Below are 18,361 nucleotides of genomic sequence, written 5' to 3'. Positions count from 1 at the left end.
GGTTATTTTATATCTATTATCTCCTCTAATCCACACAACAGCCCTGGGAGGTAGCTATTAATATCTTTTTTTTTTGGAATGAGAAAACAGACTGACGAGAGGTTATGTCATAACTAGTAAATGTCAGAGGCAGGACTTAAACCAGGCTTGTGTGTCCCCAAAGCACTTTCAACTCTATCATGAATCAGCCAAGAGATATTCTTATCCATCTGAGCATCTCATGACCTCCAGACACAGCATGCATACCTCTATGCATTTGCCCTTTTTTGTTTTGCTGACTGATCATACGAATTGGTATTTCCTTTCTTCTTTTCTTATCCTCTTCAAATTCAGACTAAGCTCTGAGCTTGGCTTAAGTGCCATCTCTTCCATTTCACAGATGAAGCAGTGATGGTTCAGTGTAAAACACCTAATACCAGTTCTTGCATACAGAAGAATGCATGATAAGTATTGCCTTTCTTCTCTCTTCAGTATACTTCGTACCGAAGTATCTCTATCTTCTCTGGGTTTTATCATCACTTAATTTGTTCTTGCCAATTACTTTGGCAATTCATCACATATCTACTTGCAGGGCTTTCTTTCACATAAACAGTGGTAGCCTAGCAATTCTTGAGCACTTACTCTATAGTATTCTAGAGCTTATACTCTATAACTGCATTGTTACTCTTTGAATCTTCACAGCTACACTAAGGTAGATACTATTTCTAGTTCCATATGCCGATGAGGAAAATGAGGCACCTCTTGCCTATGGTTATACAGTAGATCGTGGAGCCAGGATGTGAACCCAGTCTGTCTGATGCAAGAGCCTACACATTAAAATATCATGCTACAGTGCTTTCCATTAGTAAATATTTCATCTACTCGGTGACACTGAAAGCTGTTCAAGGGTAGTGACCACATCTTATTAGTTTGGTGTTCCCTCATAACATGTGTCTTAGCCTTGGTTCTCTAGAGAAGCAAAACCAGTAAAGCGTGTATCTCTATCTCAATCTATCTATCTATCTATCTCTATTACAGCAGCACTCTAGGAAACTAAGACAGTTGGTTTAGGAGGCTTCACTCTCAGTGTATCCGGCTTTGAGCTTTTGTTGAACAGTACTTGATCCCTAGACATCAGGACCTTGCAGATATGTAAGCTAGTCGTTCTAATATGTATGTGATAATTGATGTGAAGGATGTCTAAACAAAGAACTGTAAGAATACACATCAAGGAGTGACTAACGGGGGTATGGGAACAGGTCATGCCAGGAGATTAAAATTGGGCCATGATGGATGAATCCAAACCAAACCCATTACTGTTAAGTTGATTCCAACTCATAGCAACCCTATGGGGCAGAGTAGAACGGCCCTATAGGGTTTGCAAGGCTATAATCCTTATGGAAGCAGACTGCCACATCTTTCTCCCAAGGAGTGGCTGCTGCATTTGAATAGCCGACCTTTCAGTTAGCAGCCAAGTGCTTAACCACTCTGCCACCAGGGCTCCTTGATGGATGAATAGTGGTAGGTATTTTTTCACATGAAGAAAATCTTCCTATAATTCTCTGGGCATTCTAGTAGAGAGACAAGACTATGCAAAGGCTTCAAAGTGTGAAGAAGGGTAATAAGGATAAAACACAATGATGTGGCTAGAGAATAGTGTGGACAAAATCATGAAGAGTCAGTTGGTGAGCAATGTGGACTTTGGCCTGTGGAATTCAGGAACCACGGAAGGATGTTGGACAGGGGAGTGACCTGATCAGATTTCAGTTTAACAATTTGGTAAACATCCATGAACAAGGAATATCTGCTGATGGCAAAGAGGAATAAATGACAATGCATCCAGGTTGGGAGAAATAAGAGAAATGACCATTTAAGTTTGTTTTCTTAGATTCCACTTTGTCTCGTATTACTACTCCCATCCTCACTTTTTTATTGGAGTTTGTCTATTTTTCTTTATTCATACAGTCATTCATTCATTCATTTATTTATTTTAGTGATTTGCTTTGTAAATATCATTTAGTTAGATTTTAAAGATAATCTGAGGTTCTAGGTCCTTTAATAAGGTAATTGAATCTCTTTCTGATTACTAACAGATATGTTGACTTTATTTTTGCCATCTTATTATGTATTTTCTAAGTAAAATTTTATCTACACACAACAAATATATAGAAGAATACACACATCATAAGTATACAACTTGATGAATCTTTGTAAAGCAAACACTCCTAAATAAAGATATAGAATATTTCTGCACCCCAGAAGTCTCTCTTGTATCCCTATCATCAGTGCCGTCATGAAAAGTAACCATTATTCTGACTTCTATAATTATACATTACTTTTTCCTGATTTCGAACTTTATATAATCAGGAGCATACAGCATATATTCTTTTGTACCTGCCGTATCTTTTTCTTTTCTTTCTTTTTATATCATTTTCCTATCAACACACCAAAGTCATTTAATGATGATTATAATGGCCATTTCCACTGAAGGGCAGGAGGTTCTTCCACTAAAGGCTCCCACAGTTTTCACTGTATCATGTTTTTTGCCAGAGTTCATTTTCAGTCTAAAAAATCACTTCTTCAATTTCTCTGCCCTGAAGTTGGTCTTCTAATTTTGTAACTTCTGGTTCCACTTTAAACTTACTCAGCTTCTCATTTGTAATTTCGTCTGTATACTTTCTATATCCTGCATTTTTAGGGATTTGCTAAAGAACATCAGGGATCTTTGTGTATAATATTTTTAATCTCTTTTGTGGACTCTTGCATACATCGATTCCCACAAGGCCAGAGGTCTTCTTCAGTAGCCTGGCCATGATAGTGCTGAGGAGCTGATGGCGTGCAGCCCTCGTGTATTTTTTTCAATATTCTGTCTAAGAGATCCATCCATGCTGGTGTGTGTATCAGGAGGTCCTTCATTTTCATTGCTGTATAGTATTTCATCATGTGAATAGACTATAATTTGGTTAAGTGCTCGAATACTAGCCAAAAGGTTGGCAGTTCAAAACCACTCAAAGGTACTTTGGAAGACAGGCCTGGTGATCTATTTCCAAAAGTCACAGCCTTGAAAACCCTATGGAGCAGTTCTACTCTGCACACATGGAGTTGCCATGAGTCGAAATCAACTCAACAACACCTCATAACAACAGCAACAATGTTTTTCTTGGGGGCAGTGGTGGTTCAGTGATAGAATTTTCACCTTCCATGTGGGAGACTATATTTTATTCCTGGCCAATGCACCTTATGCACAGCCTCTCTGTCAGCAGAGGCTTGCATGTCCCTATGATACTGAACAGGTTTCAGTGGCTGTTCCAGGCAAAGACAGACTAGAAAGAAACTCCTGGCCATCTACTTCCAAAAATCGTCCAGTGAAAACCCTGTGGATCACAATCGTCAGATCTGCACCCAATCATGAGGATGGCTCAGGACTGGGCAAGTTTCCTTTGTTGTGCATGGGGTCACCACAAGCCAGGGGCAGACTTGACAGCAGCTAATAACAACAACAACATCCGTTTCTTAGCTTACATGTTGTTTCTGCTGTTATTTTCTCTTTATTCATCTAGGATTGGGGAGAAATTGATCCAGCCTGAAACTCACCAGTTGACAGGCTAAGTAGAGTGTCATTAATCCTCCTCATTATCCAGGCAATGCTAGTATCTCCTACCTCTCAGTTGAACATCTGAAGGTCACCTTGGTACCTAGTCCCTGGCCTGAGTTACTGAGCCCAGCAGGCATTTATCTAGGGAAAGTCTGCCAGACTGTGGCTGGAGCTCTCTGACTTAGCTAGAACTTCAGAGTCCATGCTTCTGTATGGTGTAGTACATGAAAGGCAACACCTCCCTACTCTGTACCGCTTGCTTCCTAGGATCCTCTTGTCTTGACCCCCAATTACAAGACTTTTAATAGAAAATGAAATAGCTGCAAATGCAATGTACCTCTGCCTGTTGCCCTTTAACCTCTATTCTTTTCCAAAAAAAAAATTTTTTTTCTTTTTCTCTCCCTCTCTGCTGATCATTTATCTTCTAATGTGTCCCATGGAAGTTTTTCTGTGATAAAATAAGTTTGGGAAACATTATATACCATGCCTCCTTTTTGGAGATTCACAGGGCACATTCATATATTAATGAGTCTGAAATGTGCTGCTGCAAAGAAAAATTTTACAAAATCTACCATTTGCTTCTTTTGAGAATATTTATTAGCACCTCATAGGAAATAGTTCCATAACATAATGCTACGTAGGAAATAGAGGAAATTCCACAGGAATGTTTATCTCCTTTCCAATGCAATTGCCAGTTTCTGAGGTTCTTCATGGCACTTTTAATAGAAACATGGCAGCGAAATTAATCTATTGTAAATATTTACTTGTCTGTTTCCCATTGGACTGTGAGCTCCTTGAGGGTAGTGACTTTGTCTTTTCATCTTTGTTATCTTCCAGTGCCCAGCATGGTTCCCAGGGCAGAGTTGAAATATGAATGAATGAATGAATGGCATGTAACATTCTGGGACTTGCAGCATTAAGAGACTCAGAACTAGAAACTGAACCTAGATCTTCAGGTATTCAATGAGAGGCAGAACATCACAGACAAACTCCTGAGCTTTGGAGTTTAAGAAATCTGACTGCCTGCTGCCTCCTTTTTTTTTGGCTATGTGATCTGGCAATTGGCTTAGATTTTCTGAATCTCAGTTTTCTCATCTGTAAAATGGAAATAATGACAACAGCTACCTCCCAGAACTGTTGAAAGGATTAAATGTGATAGTGTAACTAGAAGCACTGAGCACAGTGCTGGATACATAGGTATCCAAAAACATTTACTAGAGTTGGTATCACTGTTGCTGTTATTATTCCACATGTAACACTTCTTTCTTTAGCCTGTCCCTACCCTCACTAGCCTGCAAATGGCCTGCACATGTTCTTGTACTATTATGCTCCTCCCATTTGTACTGAAGATCCACAGACCTCTCAGCTGCTACACATGTGGTATTTGCAGAATTTCTTCCTCATCTTCTGATAAAGTCTTGCACAAGGCCTTTCCCAGGTGTACTGACTTGGTCAATTCAGCCAATATCCCTTCCTGCTGCTGGAGGCCCCCTAAAGTTTCTCAGTGGAAGTGGGTAGGCTTTGTTTCTTTCCTTTTATGCCCATTCTTTCCAAATTCCTCCACTGAACATACATTTCTCACATTGTTTCATGAAAGCAATCACACCTTGCACTCTGGAAAGCAGTACAAAGAGAGAGAGAATGTATGTGTCTGTGTGTGTGTCTTAGTTATCTAATGCTGCTGTAACAGAAATACAAGTGGATGGCTGTAACAAACAGAAGTTTATTCTCTCACAGTTTAGGAGGCTAGAAGTTCAAATTCAGGGTGCCAGCTCCAGGGGAAGGCTTTCTGTCTCTGTTGGCTCTGGGGGAAGGTCCTTGTCATCAATCTTCCCCTGGTGGAGGAGCTTCTCAGTGCAAGGTCCCCAGATCCAAAGAACATACTCCCCTCCTGATTCTTCATTCTTGGTGGTAGGAGGTCCCCCTGTCTCTCTGCTCACTTCTTTTTTATATTTCAAAAGAGATTGACTCAAGATACAATCTAATTTTATAGACTGACTCCTGCCTTTTTAACATAACTGTCCCTAATCCTGTCTTGTTATCATCATAGAGGTAGGATTTACAACACATAGGAAAATCACATCAGCTAACAAAATGGTGGACAATCACACAATACCAGGAATCATGGTCTAGCCAAGCTGACTCACATTTTGTGGGGACACAATTCAATCCATTACACTGTGCCTGCATGTGTGTGTGTGTGTGTGTGCGTGCGCATGTGTCTATGCATGAATGCCTACATGCAGATACCACTCCTTCCATGGTACTGTGGCTTGCTGCTTCACCAAAGCATCACCCATGAGTACGTGGTGCCTGGTCCCATGACTGATCTCTGGGACAGACATGATGCTGTCCTCCTAAATGACCTCCCTTTCAAACACCCCTCTTTCCACCTCCAAAAACATACCCAGTTTACAAGCTCCAGTAAACCAATTGCTGTCAAGTTGATTCTGACTTATGGCAACCCCACGTGTATTAGAATAGAACTGTACTTCACAGAGTTTTCAAAGGCTGTGAACTTACAGAAGTGGATTGCCAGGCCTTTCTTCAGAGGCACCTCTGAGTGGATTTTAACCACCAATCTTTCAGTTAGTAGCTGAACACAGTAACCATTTGTGCCACCCAGGAACTCCATTTACATCCTACTTCTGCCTAAACTCTTATCTCTTCTTTGTTTTCATCCATAACTGCTCTAGCAAAGCCTTTTGCCACTAAGCTTATGTTCTGCCATTCTGAAACTTTTAGGAGGAACATTATTACACATTGAATATAAAGGTAATGCTGCATTAGAAAGAAGCCCTAAGGAGAGTTTCACTCCAGTATTGTCCTTAGGATCTGTCTTAGTCATCTAGTGCTGCTACAACAGAAATACCACAAGTGGGTGGCTTTAACAAAGAGAAACTTATTTCTTCACTGTAAAGTAGGCTAAAACTGCAAATTCAGGGCGTCAGCTCCAGGGGAAGGCTTTCTCTTTCTGTTGGCCTTGTCATCAATGTTCCCCCGGACTAGGAGCTTCTCCGCGCAGGAACCCTGGGTCCAAAGGACACGCTCTGCTCCTGGCACTGCTTTCTTGGAGGTATGAGGTCCAACTGTCTCTCTGCTCACTTCTGTCTTATATCTCAGGAGATTGCCTCAGGACACAATCCAATCTTGTAGACTGAGTCCTGCCTTACTAACACAACTGCCACCCATCCTCCCTCATTAACATCATAGAGGCAGGATTTACAACATATAGGAAAATCATATAGTACCGGGAATCATGGCCCAGCCAAACTGATACACACATTTTTAGAAGGACATAATTCAATCCTGACAGGATCTCTCCTAGTACCAGCAGAACGCAGCCCATGAGCTGCCACTTCCCTCGTCCATGTGTGTGAATGGCAGCCATTGATTAATCCTGGGACTCTTTCTCACTCAGTCTAGCTCCACACAGTACTGTAGGCAGGCACCACCCATCAACTGGCACTGGCAAATGAGGAAAAGCCGGGGACCCATACTTGGGCCTGTTAAGTTCTTTTAGCCCTCCTGTATCCACTCTCCATCCGATAGTGGGAGGACAGATTTCTCTTATGAAAAAGAGCCTGTTTTCTTGAATTGCTTTGAGGTAAGGTCCCAAACATTGCATTTATGTTGAAAATGCTTTTGAGCAACACCATTTAGCTTTAGTCTTCAGGAAAAAAACAAGAAAGAAAAAAAAAAAAGAAAGCTATGAACTAGAGATGCATGTCCGCTACCGTAGCCTGTAGCCATAGGTAGCTATTGAAATTGAAATTAAGATTTAATAAAATTAAAAGTTCAGTTCCTCAGCTACGCTAGCCACACTTCAAGTGCTCAATAGCCACTTGTGGCTAATGGCTACTGTGTTGGATGGAGCAGTCATAGACACTTCCATCATCACACAGATTTCTACTGAACAGCAGTGAACTAGAGGTTGTGTTCTGTATCCTAAAGAGGTATTTCTTTTTACAGTTTGTCATATATTCAACACCCTCTTCTTTCCCAAAATGCACCATATTGTCCTCTGTCAACTAAGCAAAAACAGCATATTAACTCTAGGATGTAATTAAAAGCAGATGAAGCAAGTTCTTAAAAGAGAAGGTGTAGGAGCTGAACAAGACCCATAAGTAGATCAGTTATCATGCTTTCTCAAGGAAATTGCCTTCTGGCTTCATATGCTGTCTAGCTTCTTCCATTGAATATAAAAATAATCTTGCTCTTCCCCCCACCCCCCTTTAAGTTTAGCTACATGTACGAGACCAGAAGCACAAAATTCATTTTGTGAGCCCCCAGCTTCCTGTTAACATGACATTAGTGGAAGAACCCAACCTGTGATTATATTAAAAAGGGAAAATAACTGAACAAAAGAAGGCTGGGATTTGATCTTTCTACTGGGTAAATTTAGTTGCCTGAGAAACGGAAGGAAATTATTTTAGTGCTGACATAATAAAACATCATCTGAATTTGTTTTTTTCTCTCTCACTCAGGAACAATAGTTGCCTTAGCTATGGCAGGAGAAAGAGGGGCTGTGAAGGAAGGAGACAAGCATTCATACTATTTCCTTTGATATTTTGTTCCAATTTTGCTTTTTAAAGTTTCTGCCAGGCTTTATAATTATCTGGTTAAATGTATACATCAGTTCTTCTCCTAAGAATGGGTGACATTTGTGTGCTAAAAAATTAATATGAATGTGATGCAATGGACATAATTGCTTTCTAGAAAAATCTCATCTTTATGACTCATTGTTAGAGCCAAAAATGTGAGCCCAGAAGTTCCTAGAACATCAATATATCTGATTCCTTGCACGCATTTTCCCAAGAAAGCTGTTTTTCGGGAATGGGGTCTTCTTTGCTGGATTTTTTCTTTTGGTCTCTCTGTTGTCTCAAATTAGAAAGCTCAGGAAATAATAATTCAATGCACTTGAGTAATTTGGGCATAATGTATTCCAGCAAAACATTCATGTATGCATATTGTCAATGTATTAGAAACTGGTTTTGAATCATATTCATTAAAACCAGGGCCTTTTGTAGTTCACGTGCTTTGTGTTTCTGGGCTTCCTGGGTTGTAGTTCTACCATCTGTAACTCATCAAATCCTCAGTGGCTGAAACATTCAGAGTAGGGACGCTGGATTCCTAGAACCCTCACCTTGTTGGTGAAGATTCCATTGCATATAGAGTTCTGGAAGTGACTTGAACTGCCTCCAGAGTAAGAGGATAAAGAAAAGTGAACTTCTCATTAATGCACACATTACACTTTAGGGATTTGTTGTGATTCAGTTAGGGCTGAGGTTTGCCTTATCATGATCTAGGAAGAAAAGATTTATTAAGCAAATTAGGAGCATAAGCCATTTTATAAGAATGTGTAAAAATATGAGTTTTGGAGCCTATTAGACCCAGGTTCATGTCCTGGCTCTGTAACTGACCATGTATGACTTCCAGGCAAGTTATTTAACTTCCATGACCCTCAGTTTCCTCATCTATGAATTGGGGCTAACAATACCTATATCAGTAGGTTGTTGTCATTGTTGTAGTTAGATGCTGTCGAGTCAGTTCCAACTCATAGTGACCCTCTGTACAACAGAACGAAACACTGCCTGGTCCTGTGCCATCTCCACAATCATTGCTATGCTTGAGCCCACCGTTGCAGCCACTGTGTCAATACATCTTGTTGCTGGTCTTCCTCTTTTTCACTGACCTTCTACCAAGCAAGCATGATGTCCTTCTCCAGGGCCTAGTCCCTCCTGACAACATATCCAAAGTATGTGAGACAAAGTCTCACCGTCCTTGCTTCTAAGGAGCATTCTGACTGTACTTCTTCCAAGACAGATTTGTTTGTTCTTTTGGTAGTCCATGGTATATTCAATATTCTTTGCCAACACCATAATTCAAAGGCATCAATTCTTCTTCGGTCTTCCTTATTCGTTGTCCAGTTTTTGCATGCATATGAGGTGATTGAAAACACCATGGCTCAGGTCAGGCACACCTTAGTCTTCAAGGTGACATCTTTGCTTTTTAGCACTTTAGAGAGGTCTTTTGCAGCAGATTTACCCAATGCAATGTGTCATTCGATTTAAAGGTTAAATGAAACAATATGTATATATATTTTTTATTAGTTTAGTTATTATTAGTGGTTAGGAAATCAAGCTGTTTTTAAAAGAGATTTATAGAGCATTATATGCTTGATGAGGATAAAAGTGTAAATATTCACAACTTTTCTCCCTTTCCCACCCTCTTGGGACGATTCAGTGTTCGTATTGTCAAACTGAGCCGAGAGGGTCTGAGCAGGGTGAGTAATGATTAAAGTTGTGAGAGGAAAGAAAGAAACACAGAGGGCAGGTAAATTTAAAAACTCTAAGAAAAATAGAGAAGCTATAACTCTAGAGGACTGGGAGAGAAGAGCTGCTGGGAGTTTTTACGAGGACACAGAAAGAGGGGGAGGGCAGCTGAGGGTGGCATTCAGGAGAGCAATGTGAACCAAAAGCGTTTTGTGAAGTGTGGTGTGAGTCCCCACTTGCCACTTTTTTGAGAGACTTCTTAAGTACCTATTCCACATGGACACAGTATGGCAGAGTGGTTAAGAGCCTAGATTCTGGACTCAAGGTTCTTGAGTTCTAATCCCTGTTCTACCACGTTGTAAATTGTTTTACCTCTCTATGCTGCAGTTCCTTGCCTGTGAACAGGGCATTGTAACAGTACCTGCCACAGGATTCTATCACCTGTCTGTTATATTGTGGTGGCTTGTGTGTTTGTTGCCATGTTGCTGGAAGCTATGCCACTGGTATTTCAAATACCAGTAGAGTCACCCATGGTGGACAGGTTTTAGCAAAGCTTTCAGACTAAGATCAGGAAGAAAGGCCTGGCGATCTACTGAAAATTAGCCAATGAAAACCCTATGGATCACAACAGAATATTGTCTGATATAGTACTGGTAGATGAGCCACATAGGTTGGAAGGCACTCAAAATGCACAGTGGCCTCAGCAATTGACTCGAGCATACTAATGATTGCGAAGAAAGCACAGGACCAGACAATGTTTCATTCTGTTGCATATGAGGTCACCATGAGTCAGAGCCAACTTGATGGCAACCAATAACCACAAGTATAGGATTATCCTGAGGATCAGATGAAGGATTATCCTGAGGATCATATGACCTAAGGTCAAGTGCTTTGTAGATATACATATGAGAGCTTGACAAATGCTGTGTTTTATCATCATTGCTGCTCTTCTATGGGGGAGCTTAGCAGTGTGATAAAAATAATAATAACAATAATAGTTTGTATCTAATGAATCCTTGTTATGAACCAGACACGATTTGGATGACTTTTTATGAATTAAGTCATTCAATTCTCAAGACAACCCTACAAAATACGAACTATTATTACCCCTATTTTACAGATGATAAAACTTGCCCAAGGCCATACAAGAGAGCAGTAAAGTTTAGATTCAAACCCAGATACTCAGATGCTAGATCTACTCTCTTATCCCTTATGCAATTCTGCATCTCGAACGTGAAAGTGTCTGATTTTAAGATAACCATCTCTGGACAGTTTGCCTTGTTTTATAGATGCCTGGTTTATACTCTACAAACCTGCTGTTCAAAGTGTCGTGCGCAGATAAGCAGATCAACAGCACCTGGGAGCAGAATCTCAGGCCCCACGTAGACTCTTGAATCAGAAGCTGGTTTTAAGAAGCTCCCCAGATGATTCGTGCAAACATTAAAGTTGGAGAAGCCCTGCTCCAGAATATGAACCTTTAGGGCAGGTGGACTCTCTCGTTCATGTCTCCACCCCTTGCAGTGCCCAGCACAGTGCCTGCTACCTTAGAGAGGATCTGAGAGTAGATCAGCTCTTGATCATCCAAGGAATGTTGAATAGGACATAAATGGACAGGTTCCAGTGGAAGAACACCTGGTGTATCTCTGGCCAAGTGGATGATGCTCATTGCCTCCTGCACCCAGTACAGCACCAGACCCAGGGCAGGTGCCCCATGCACATTTCTTGAGACGGAATGTTGTACGATAGAGACATCCAGCACCCCAGCTTTCTCTGGATGTGCTGTGGCATTTAGAAAGGCCGAATAATGCCAAGACAAGCAGAACAGTGATTATGCACTTGTTCTTAACGCAGGTTTAAAACAAGCTCTGCTCAATTGATTGCCTTGTAAACTCAAGCTGATTCCCTTTCTCTTGAGCTCTCTATTGTCTTGGCGTTGTTTGCAACTCATTCAGAAACTAATTAAGTTTCAAGATCAGAGTGTGGATATGCTGAAGTGGTGGTTTTTTATAACTTAAATTATCTGAGTGAAAGGAAAATTATAATTCATTTCTAAAATTGGCCAAAGGTCAGATTTCATCAAAATAATTCTTGACCAACATCAGTCTCCGTAAAACCAGAGTATTGTATGAAAGGCAACAAAGAGAGTTTAAATAGGCCATGGAAAATGTATTGGTAATCTGGCCATATTAATCCTGTTTTCTAACAGAGTGTGAAATTACTTGTTTACTCCACTTATCTGGGGCTGGAGGTAGCTGATCTCTTGTTGACAGAGCCGTATTTTGTGATTGGCAGTGGGCTTCAGCCGTGCTAAGGCCAAACAATCTGACTTCACTGACCTGTGTGCCACCTCAGAAGTCAAGGTCAAGATTGTGGTTACCTCTGGGTGGACACAGGAACTAACGAACTCCAGTATATCTGGCCAAGGCTTTCAGTTGTGCTTTAGCAGGGGGAGTTAAGATGGAGGCCCTAGGTATAGTTGTGAAAAGTGGGGAGCTTTATTCAATATCCCTACATTTCCTTCCTGTATTCCATTCCCCACAGATGTAGGTTTAGGTTGGTTTCATCAGAAGTCCACAAATATTGTCAAGATGAGCACTACTGGGGATGCAATAATGCATAAGAAGTAGTCCCTGATCTAAAGGAGCTGGCTTTTTTTCTTTTCTTTTTTTAATTTCTACGTTGGAATGCCTCTTGAATCAGCTTATATTAGTTAGCTATTGCTGCGTAACACTATTGCCTCACATTTAGCAGCTTAAAACAGCTAAAACATATTTTAAACATATTTATTATCTCACAGTTTCTGTCAGCCAAGAGTCTGGCCATAGATTAGCTGGGTTTTCTGCTGTCTTAATTACCTAGCGCTGCGGTAACAGAAATATCACTAGTGAGTATCTTTAAAGAACAGAGATTTTCCTCACAGTTATGGAGCCTAAAGTCCAAATCAGGCTCTTGGCCATGTCAATTCCTTCCTTGTCAGTAGCGCCTGCCATTCCTTGGTGATCCTCACATGGCATCTGTCTTCTCCCATGTGTGCTTGTCTCTGTGTCTACTTCGCTCTTTTTATAACCCACCCTACTCGGCCGTGATCTAATTAACATAACAAAAACTTATTTTCAAACAGGATTGCATCAACAGGTATAGGGGTGAAGATTTCAATGCATTTAGGGTCTTACAAGTTTGCAATCAAGTGTCAGCCAGAGCTGTAGTCTCCTCTGAGCTTTGACTGGAGAACCATCCACTTTCGAGCTCACATGTTTATTGGCAGAATTCAGTTCCACTCAGCCTATTACACTGAGGGCCTTAATTACATCTTAATTGCAGAAGGGACATCTCATTACTTTTGCTATATTTTATTGAGTAAATGCAAGTCACAGGTCCCACCCACACTCAGAGAGAGGGGGTTACACAAGAGCATGAATACCAGGAGGCGGGACTTATGGGGGCCATCTTAACATCTGAGCTTCACACCACTCCTGATTTTTGTTCCAGCTACTCCCCTCTCATTCAGTTCACTACCAGGAAGGAAATAGAATCATCTCTGTTGACTCAAGAGATTTTAATGAAAGGACTATTTACAGTGGTGTGTTCAGAGTTAAGGGGCCCAACATGGAGGCCCCCAGAGACTAACTACAGTGGTGAAATGGATCCTATTGACACTCTGCCTAGATCCCTTTTATCCAGAAGGTGTTTCCATCCCCCAGTGGTGGTGAATGTTGGCTGCTAATGGCTTATAGCTTCCCCTTTCTGGGGAATTGCCTGATTGCTCTCAGCCAGGGGAGTGCCACCAAACCTATGAAATTATGCTTCTCCAGCCCTAGCATTGTCATAAAATCTAATAGCATGTATGATTTCCTTTTGAGAGCATGGTACTTTCAGTTGCCTCACATGCATGGAAAGCTGGACAATGAATAAGGAAGACTGAAGAAGAATTGATGCCTTTGAATTATGGTGTTAGCGAAGAACATTGAATATACCACGGACTGCCAGAAGAACAAACAAATCTGTCCTGGTAGAAGCTCAGCCAGAATGCTCCTTAGAAGCAAGGATGACAAGACTTTGTCTTATGTACTTTGGACATGTTATCAGGAGGGACCAGTCCCTGGAGAAGGACATCATGCCTGGTAAAATAGAGTGTCAACGAAAGAGAGGTAAACCCTCAACTAGATGGATTGACAGAGTGTCTGCAGCGATGGGCTTAAGCATAGCAATGATTGTGAGGATGGCACAGGACCTGGCAGTGTTTGGTTCTGTTATACATAGGGTTGCTATGAGTTACAACCCACTTAATGACATCTAACAACAACAACAGCAAAAAGTTGATTAAGAGAGTTCACAACATACTCCAAACCTGTCTGAACACAAGGTTATCTTCCCACTAGCTGATTTCTTCCTTCCATCAGCTTTCTTATAAATTTCATCACAGGTATGTTATGTCTTCTGTGTTACTCTAAAAATTGGTCTGTTCACAAGTTTTTTTCTTAAATTGTATTTTAGATGAAGGTTTACAGAACAAACTAGCTTCTCATTAAACAGTTAGTGCACATATTGTTTTATAACATTGGTTAACAACCCCATGATGTGTCAACACTCTCCCATCTTGACCTTGGGTTCCCTATTATCAGCTTTCCTCTCCTGCCTGTCCTTGCCACTGGGTTATTGTGCCCCTTTAGGCTCGTTTTGTTTTATGAGGTTGTCTAACCTTTGGCTGAAGGGTGAACCTTGGAAGTGACTTCATTACTGAGCTAAAAGGATGTCTGGGGCCATACTCTTGGGGTTTCTCCAGTCTCTGTCAGGCCAGTAAGCCTGGTCTTCTTTTGTGAGTTAGAATTTTGTTCTACATTTTTCTCCAGCTCTGTCTGGGACCCTCTATTGTGATCCCTGTCAGAGCAGTCAGTTGTGGTAGCCAGGCACCATCTAGTTGTACTGGACTCAGTTTGGTGGAGGCCATGGTAGATATGGTCCATTAATCCTTTGTACTAATCTTTCCCTTGGGATTTCAGTTTTCTTCATTCTCCCTTGCTGCTGAAGGGGTGAGACCAGTGGAGTATCTTAGATGGCCGCTCACAGGCTTTTAAGACCCCAGACGCTACTCACCAAAGTAGAATGTAGAACATTTTCTTTACAAACTATGTTATGCCAATTGGCCTCCATGTTCCCCGAGACCATGGTCCCCACAGCCCTCTGCCCAGCAATTCAGTCCCTCAGGGAGTTTGGATGTGTCTATGGAGCTTTCATGACCTTTCCTTGTACAAGTTGTACTGGCTTCCCCAGTACTGTGTACTGTCTTACCCTTCACCAAAGATGCTACTTTTCTGTTGTCTATTTTGTGTTTTTCCATCCCATCCCTCCCCTCCCTGGTAACCATCAAATATTGTTTCTTTTTGTGTGTAAACCTTTTCATGAGTTTTTAATAGTAGTGGTCCCATACAGTATTTGTCCTTTTGCGATTGACTGATTTCACTCAGCATAATGCCCTCCAGATTCATGCATGTTATGAGATGCTTCACAGATTCATCATAGTTCGTTATCGTTGCGTGATACTCCATTGTGTGTACCATACTTTGTTTATTCATTCTTCTGTTGATGAGCATCTAGATTGTTTCCATCTTTTTGCTATTGCGAGCAATGCTTCAATGAACATGGGTGTGCATGTGTCTATTGGTGTGATGTCTCTTATTTCTCTAGGATATATTCCTAGGAGTGGGATTGCTGGATCATGTGGTATTTCTAGCTTTCTAAGGAAACGCCATATCATTTTCCAAAATGGTTTATCATTTTGCATTCCGACTAGCAGTGCATAAGAGTTTTGACCTCCCCGCAGCCTCTCCAACATTTGTTATATTCTGTTGTTTTGATTCGTGCCAGTAATGCCAGGGTGAGATGTTATCTCATTGTGATTTTGATTTGCATTTCTCTAATGGCTAGTGATCATGAGCATTTTCTCATGTGTCTGTTGGCTGCTTGAATGTCTTCTTTGGTGAAGTGCCTGTTCATTTCCTTTGCCCACTTTTTATTTGGATTATTTGTCTTTTTGTTATAGAAGGTTTGGATTTTCCTGTAGATTTTAGAGATTAGACCTTTGTCTGATTTGTAATAGCCACACATTTTTTCCCAGTCTGTAGTTTCTCTTTTTACTATTTTGGTGAAGTCTTTTGATGAGCGTAAGTGTTCAATTTTTAGAAGATTCCAGTTATCTAGCTTATCTTCTGGAGTTTGTATGTTGTTGGTTATGGTTTGTGTCCTGTTAATACCATGTATTAGGGCCTCTAGTGTTGATCCTCTGTTTTCTTCTATGAACTTTATAGTTTTTGGCTTTATATTTAGGTCTTTGATCCATTTCGAATTAGTTTTTGTGTATGGTGTGAGGTATGGGTCTTGTTTCATGTTTCTGCAGATGGACATCCAGTTTTGCCAGCACCACTGGTTAAAAAGACTGTCTTTTCCCCCATTCGATGGGCTTTGGGCCCTTGTCAAAGATCACGTGACCACAGGTAGATTGATTTACATCTGGGTTCTCAATTCGGTTCCATCGATCAATGTATCTGTCATTGTAGCAGTACCAGGCTGTTTTGACTACCATAGCTATATAGTAGGTTCCAAGGTCAGGTAGTGTGAGTCCTCCTACTTCTTCTTCTTCAGTAGTACTTTACTTATCCAGGGCTTCTTCCCCTTTCCATATGAAGTTATTGATTAGTTTTTCCATCTCTTTAAAGAATGTTTTTGGTATTTGGATCAGGATTGCACTGTATTTGTAAATTGCTTTGAATAGAATTGTCATTTTCACAATGTTGAGTCTACCTATCCATGAGCACGGTATGTTTTCCATTTATGTAGATCTCTTTTGGTTTCTTGCAGTAGTGTTTTGTAGTTTTCTTTGTATATGTCCTTTACATCCCTGGTTAGATTTATTCCTAAGTATTTCATTTTTTTTAGGGGCTATTGTAAATGGTGTAGGTTTCCTGATTTCTTTTTCATCGTTCTCTTTATTGGTGTATAGGAATTCAGATGATTTTTATATGTTTATCTTGTATCCTGCTACTCTGCTGAATCTTTCTGTTAGTTCCAGTAATTTTCTTATGGAGTCTTTAGGGTTTTCTGTGTATAACATCATATCATCTGCAAATAGGGACAGTTCAATTTCTTCACTACCAGTTTGAATGCGCTTTGTTTCTTTTTCTTGCCTTATTGCTCTACCAAGGACTTCCAGGATAATGTTAAATAGGAGTGGTGGTAAAGGGCATCCTTGTATTGTTTCTGTTCTCAAGGGGAATGTTTTCAGCCTCTCTCCATTAAGAATGATACTAGCTGTTGATTTTGCATAGGTGCCCTTTATTATGTTGAGAAATTTCTCTTCTATACCTATTTTGTTGAGAGTTTTTATCAGGAATGGGTGTTGACTTTGTCGAATGCCTTTTCTGCATCACTTGAGATGATCATATGATTCTTTTCTTTCCTTTTATTTATGTGTTAGATTACGTTGATTGATTTGCTAATATTAAACCATCTTTGCATACCTGATATGAATCCTACTTGGTCATGGTGTATTATGTTTTTTGATATGATGCTGAATTATGCTGGCTAGAATTCTATTAAAAATTTTTGCATCTATATTCATGAGAGATATTGGTTGGTAATTTTCCTTTTTTTGTGGTGTCTTTGCTGATTTTGATATCAGGGTTATACTGGCTTCATAGAATGAATTCGGAGGTGTCGCTTCCTTTTCTATGTTCTCAAATAGTTTGAGTAGTACTGGTGTAAGCTCTTCTCTGAATGCTTGATAGAATTCTCCAGTGAAGCCTTCTGGGCCATGGCTTTTATTTTGTTTGGAGTTTTTTTTTAAATTACCTTTTCAATGTCTTCTCTTGTGATAGTTCTGTTTATATTTTCAACATCATTTTGTGTTACTTTGCATAGGTAGTGTGTTTCTAGGAATTTGACCATATCCTCTAGGTTTTCAAATTTTTTGGAGTATAGTTTTTCATAGTATTCTGTTATGATCATTTTTATTTTAGTTGAGTCAGTTGTAATGTACCCCGTTTCATTTCTTATTTGAGTGATTTGTGTCCTCTCCTGTTTTTCTTTTGTCACTTTGGCCAGTGGTTTTTTGATTTTGATGATCCTTTCAAAGAACCAACTTTTGGTTTTGATGATTCTTTCTATTGTTTTTCTCTTCTCTATTTCCTTTATTTCTATTCTGATCTTTATTATTTCCTTTCTTCTGGTGGCTGTGGGCTTTTTTTTGCTGTTCTCTTTCTATTTGTTCGAGTTGTGTAGTTAATGTTTTGATTTTGTCCCTTTCTTCTTTTTTTATGCGTACATCTATTGCTATAACTTGACCTCAGAGAACTGCCTTTGCTACGTCCCAAAGATTTTGGTATGATGTGTTTTCATTCTTGTTTGATTCTAGGAATTTTTTGATCCTGTCTCTGATTTCTCCTATTACCCAATGGTTTTTAAGTAAGGTGTTATTCAGTTTCCATGTAATTGATTTTTTTTCCTTGCTCTTCCTTTT

The 18,361-nt window shown here is 40.2% G+C and overlaps 1 protein-coding gene and 1 pseudogene across 3 annotated transcripts in view; one reads left to right on the top strand and one right to left on the bottom strand.

Moving 5' to 3' along the window:
* CPNE4 (copine 4) overlaps positions 1-18,361 on the top strand; it is a 669,181-nt gene that overhangs the window by 139,925 nt on the left and 510,895 nt on the right. The gene's annotated exons all lie outside the window — the stretch shown is intronic.
* On the bottom strand, positions 2,446-2,792 carry LOC101348275 (NADH dehydrogenase [ubiquinone] 1 alpha subcomplex subunit 5-like; annotated as a pseudogene).

The sequence above is a fragment of the Trichechus manatus genome, unplaced genomic scaffold (assembly GCF_000243295.1).
Source record: "Trichechus manatus latirostris isolate Lorelei unplaced genomic scaffold, TriManLat1.0 scaffold00084, whole genome shotgun sequence".
In the NCBI taxonomy this organism is placed as follows: domain Eukaryota; kingdom Metazoa; phylum Chordata; class Mammalia; order Sirenia; family Trichechidae; genus Trichechus; species Trichechus manatus.
Note: the sequence above shows the minus strand (reverse complement) of the source record. Positions and strands in the feature narration are given on the sequence as shown.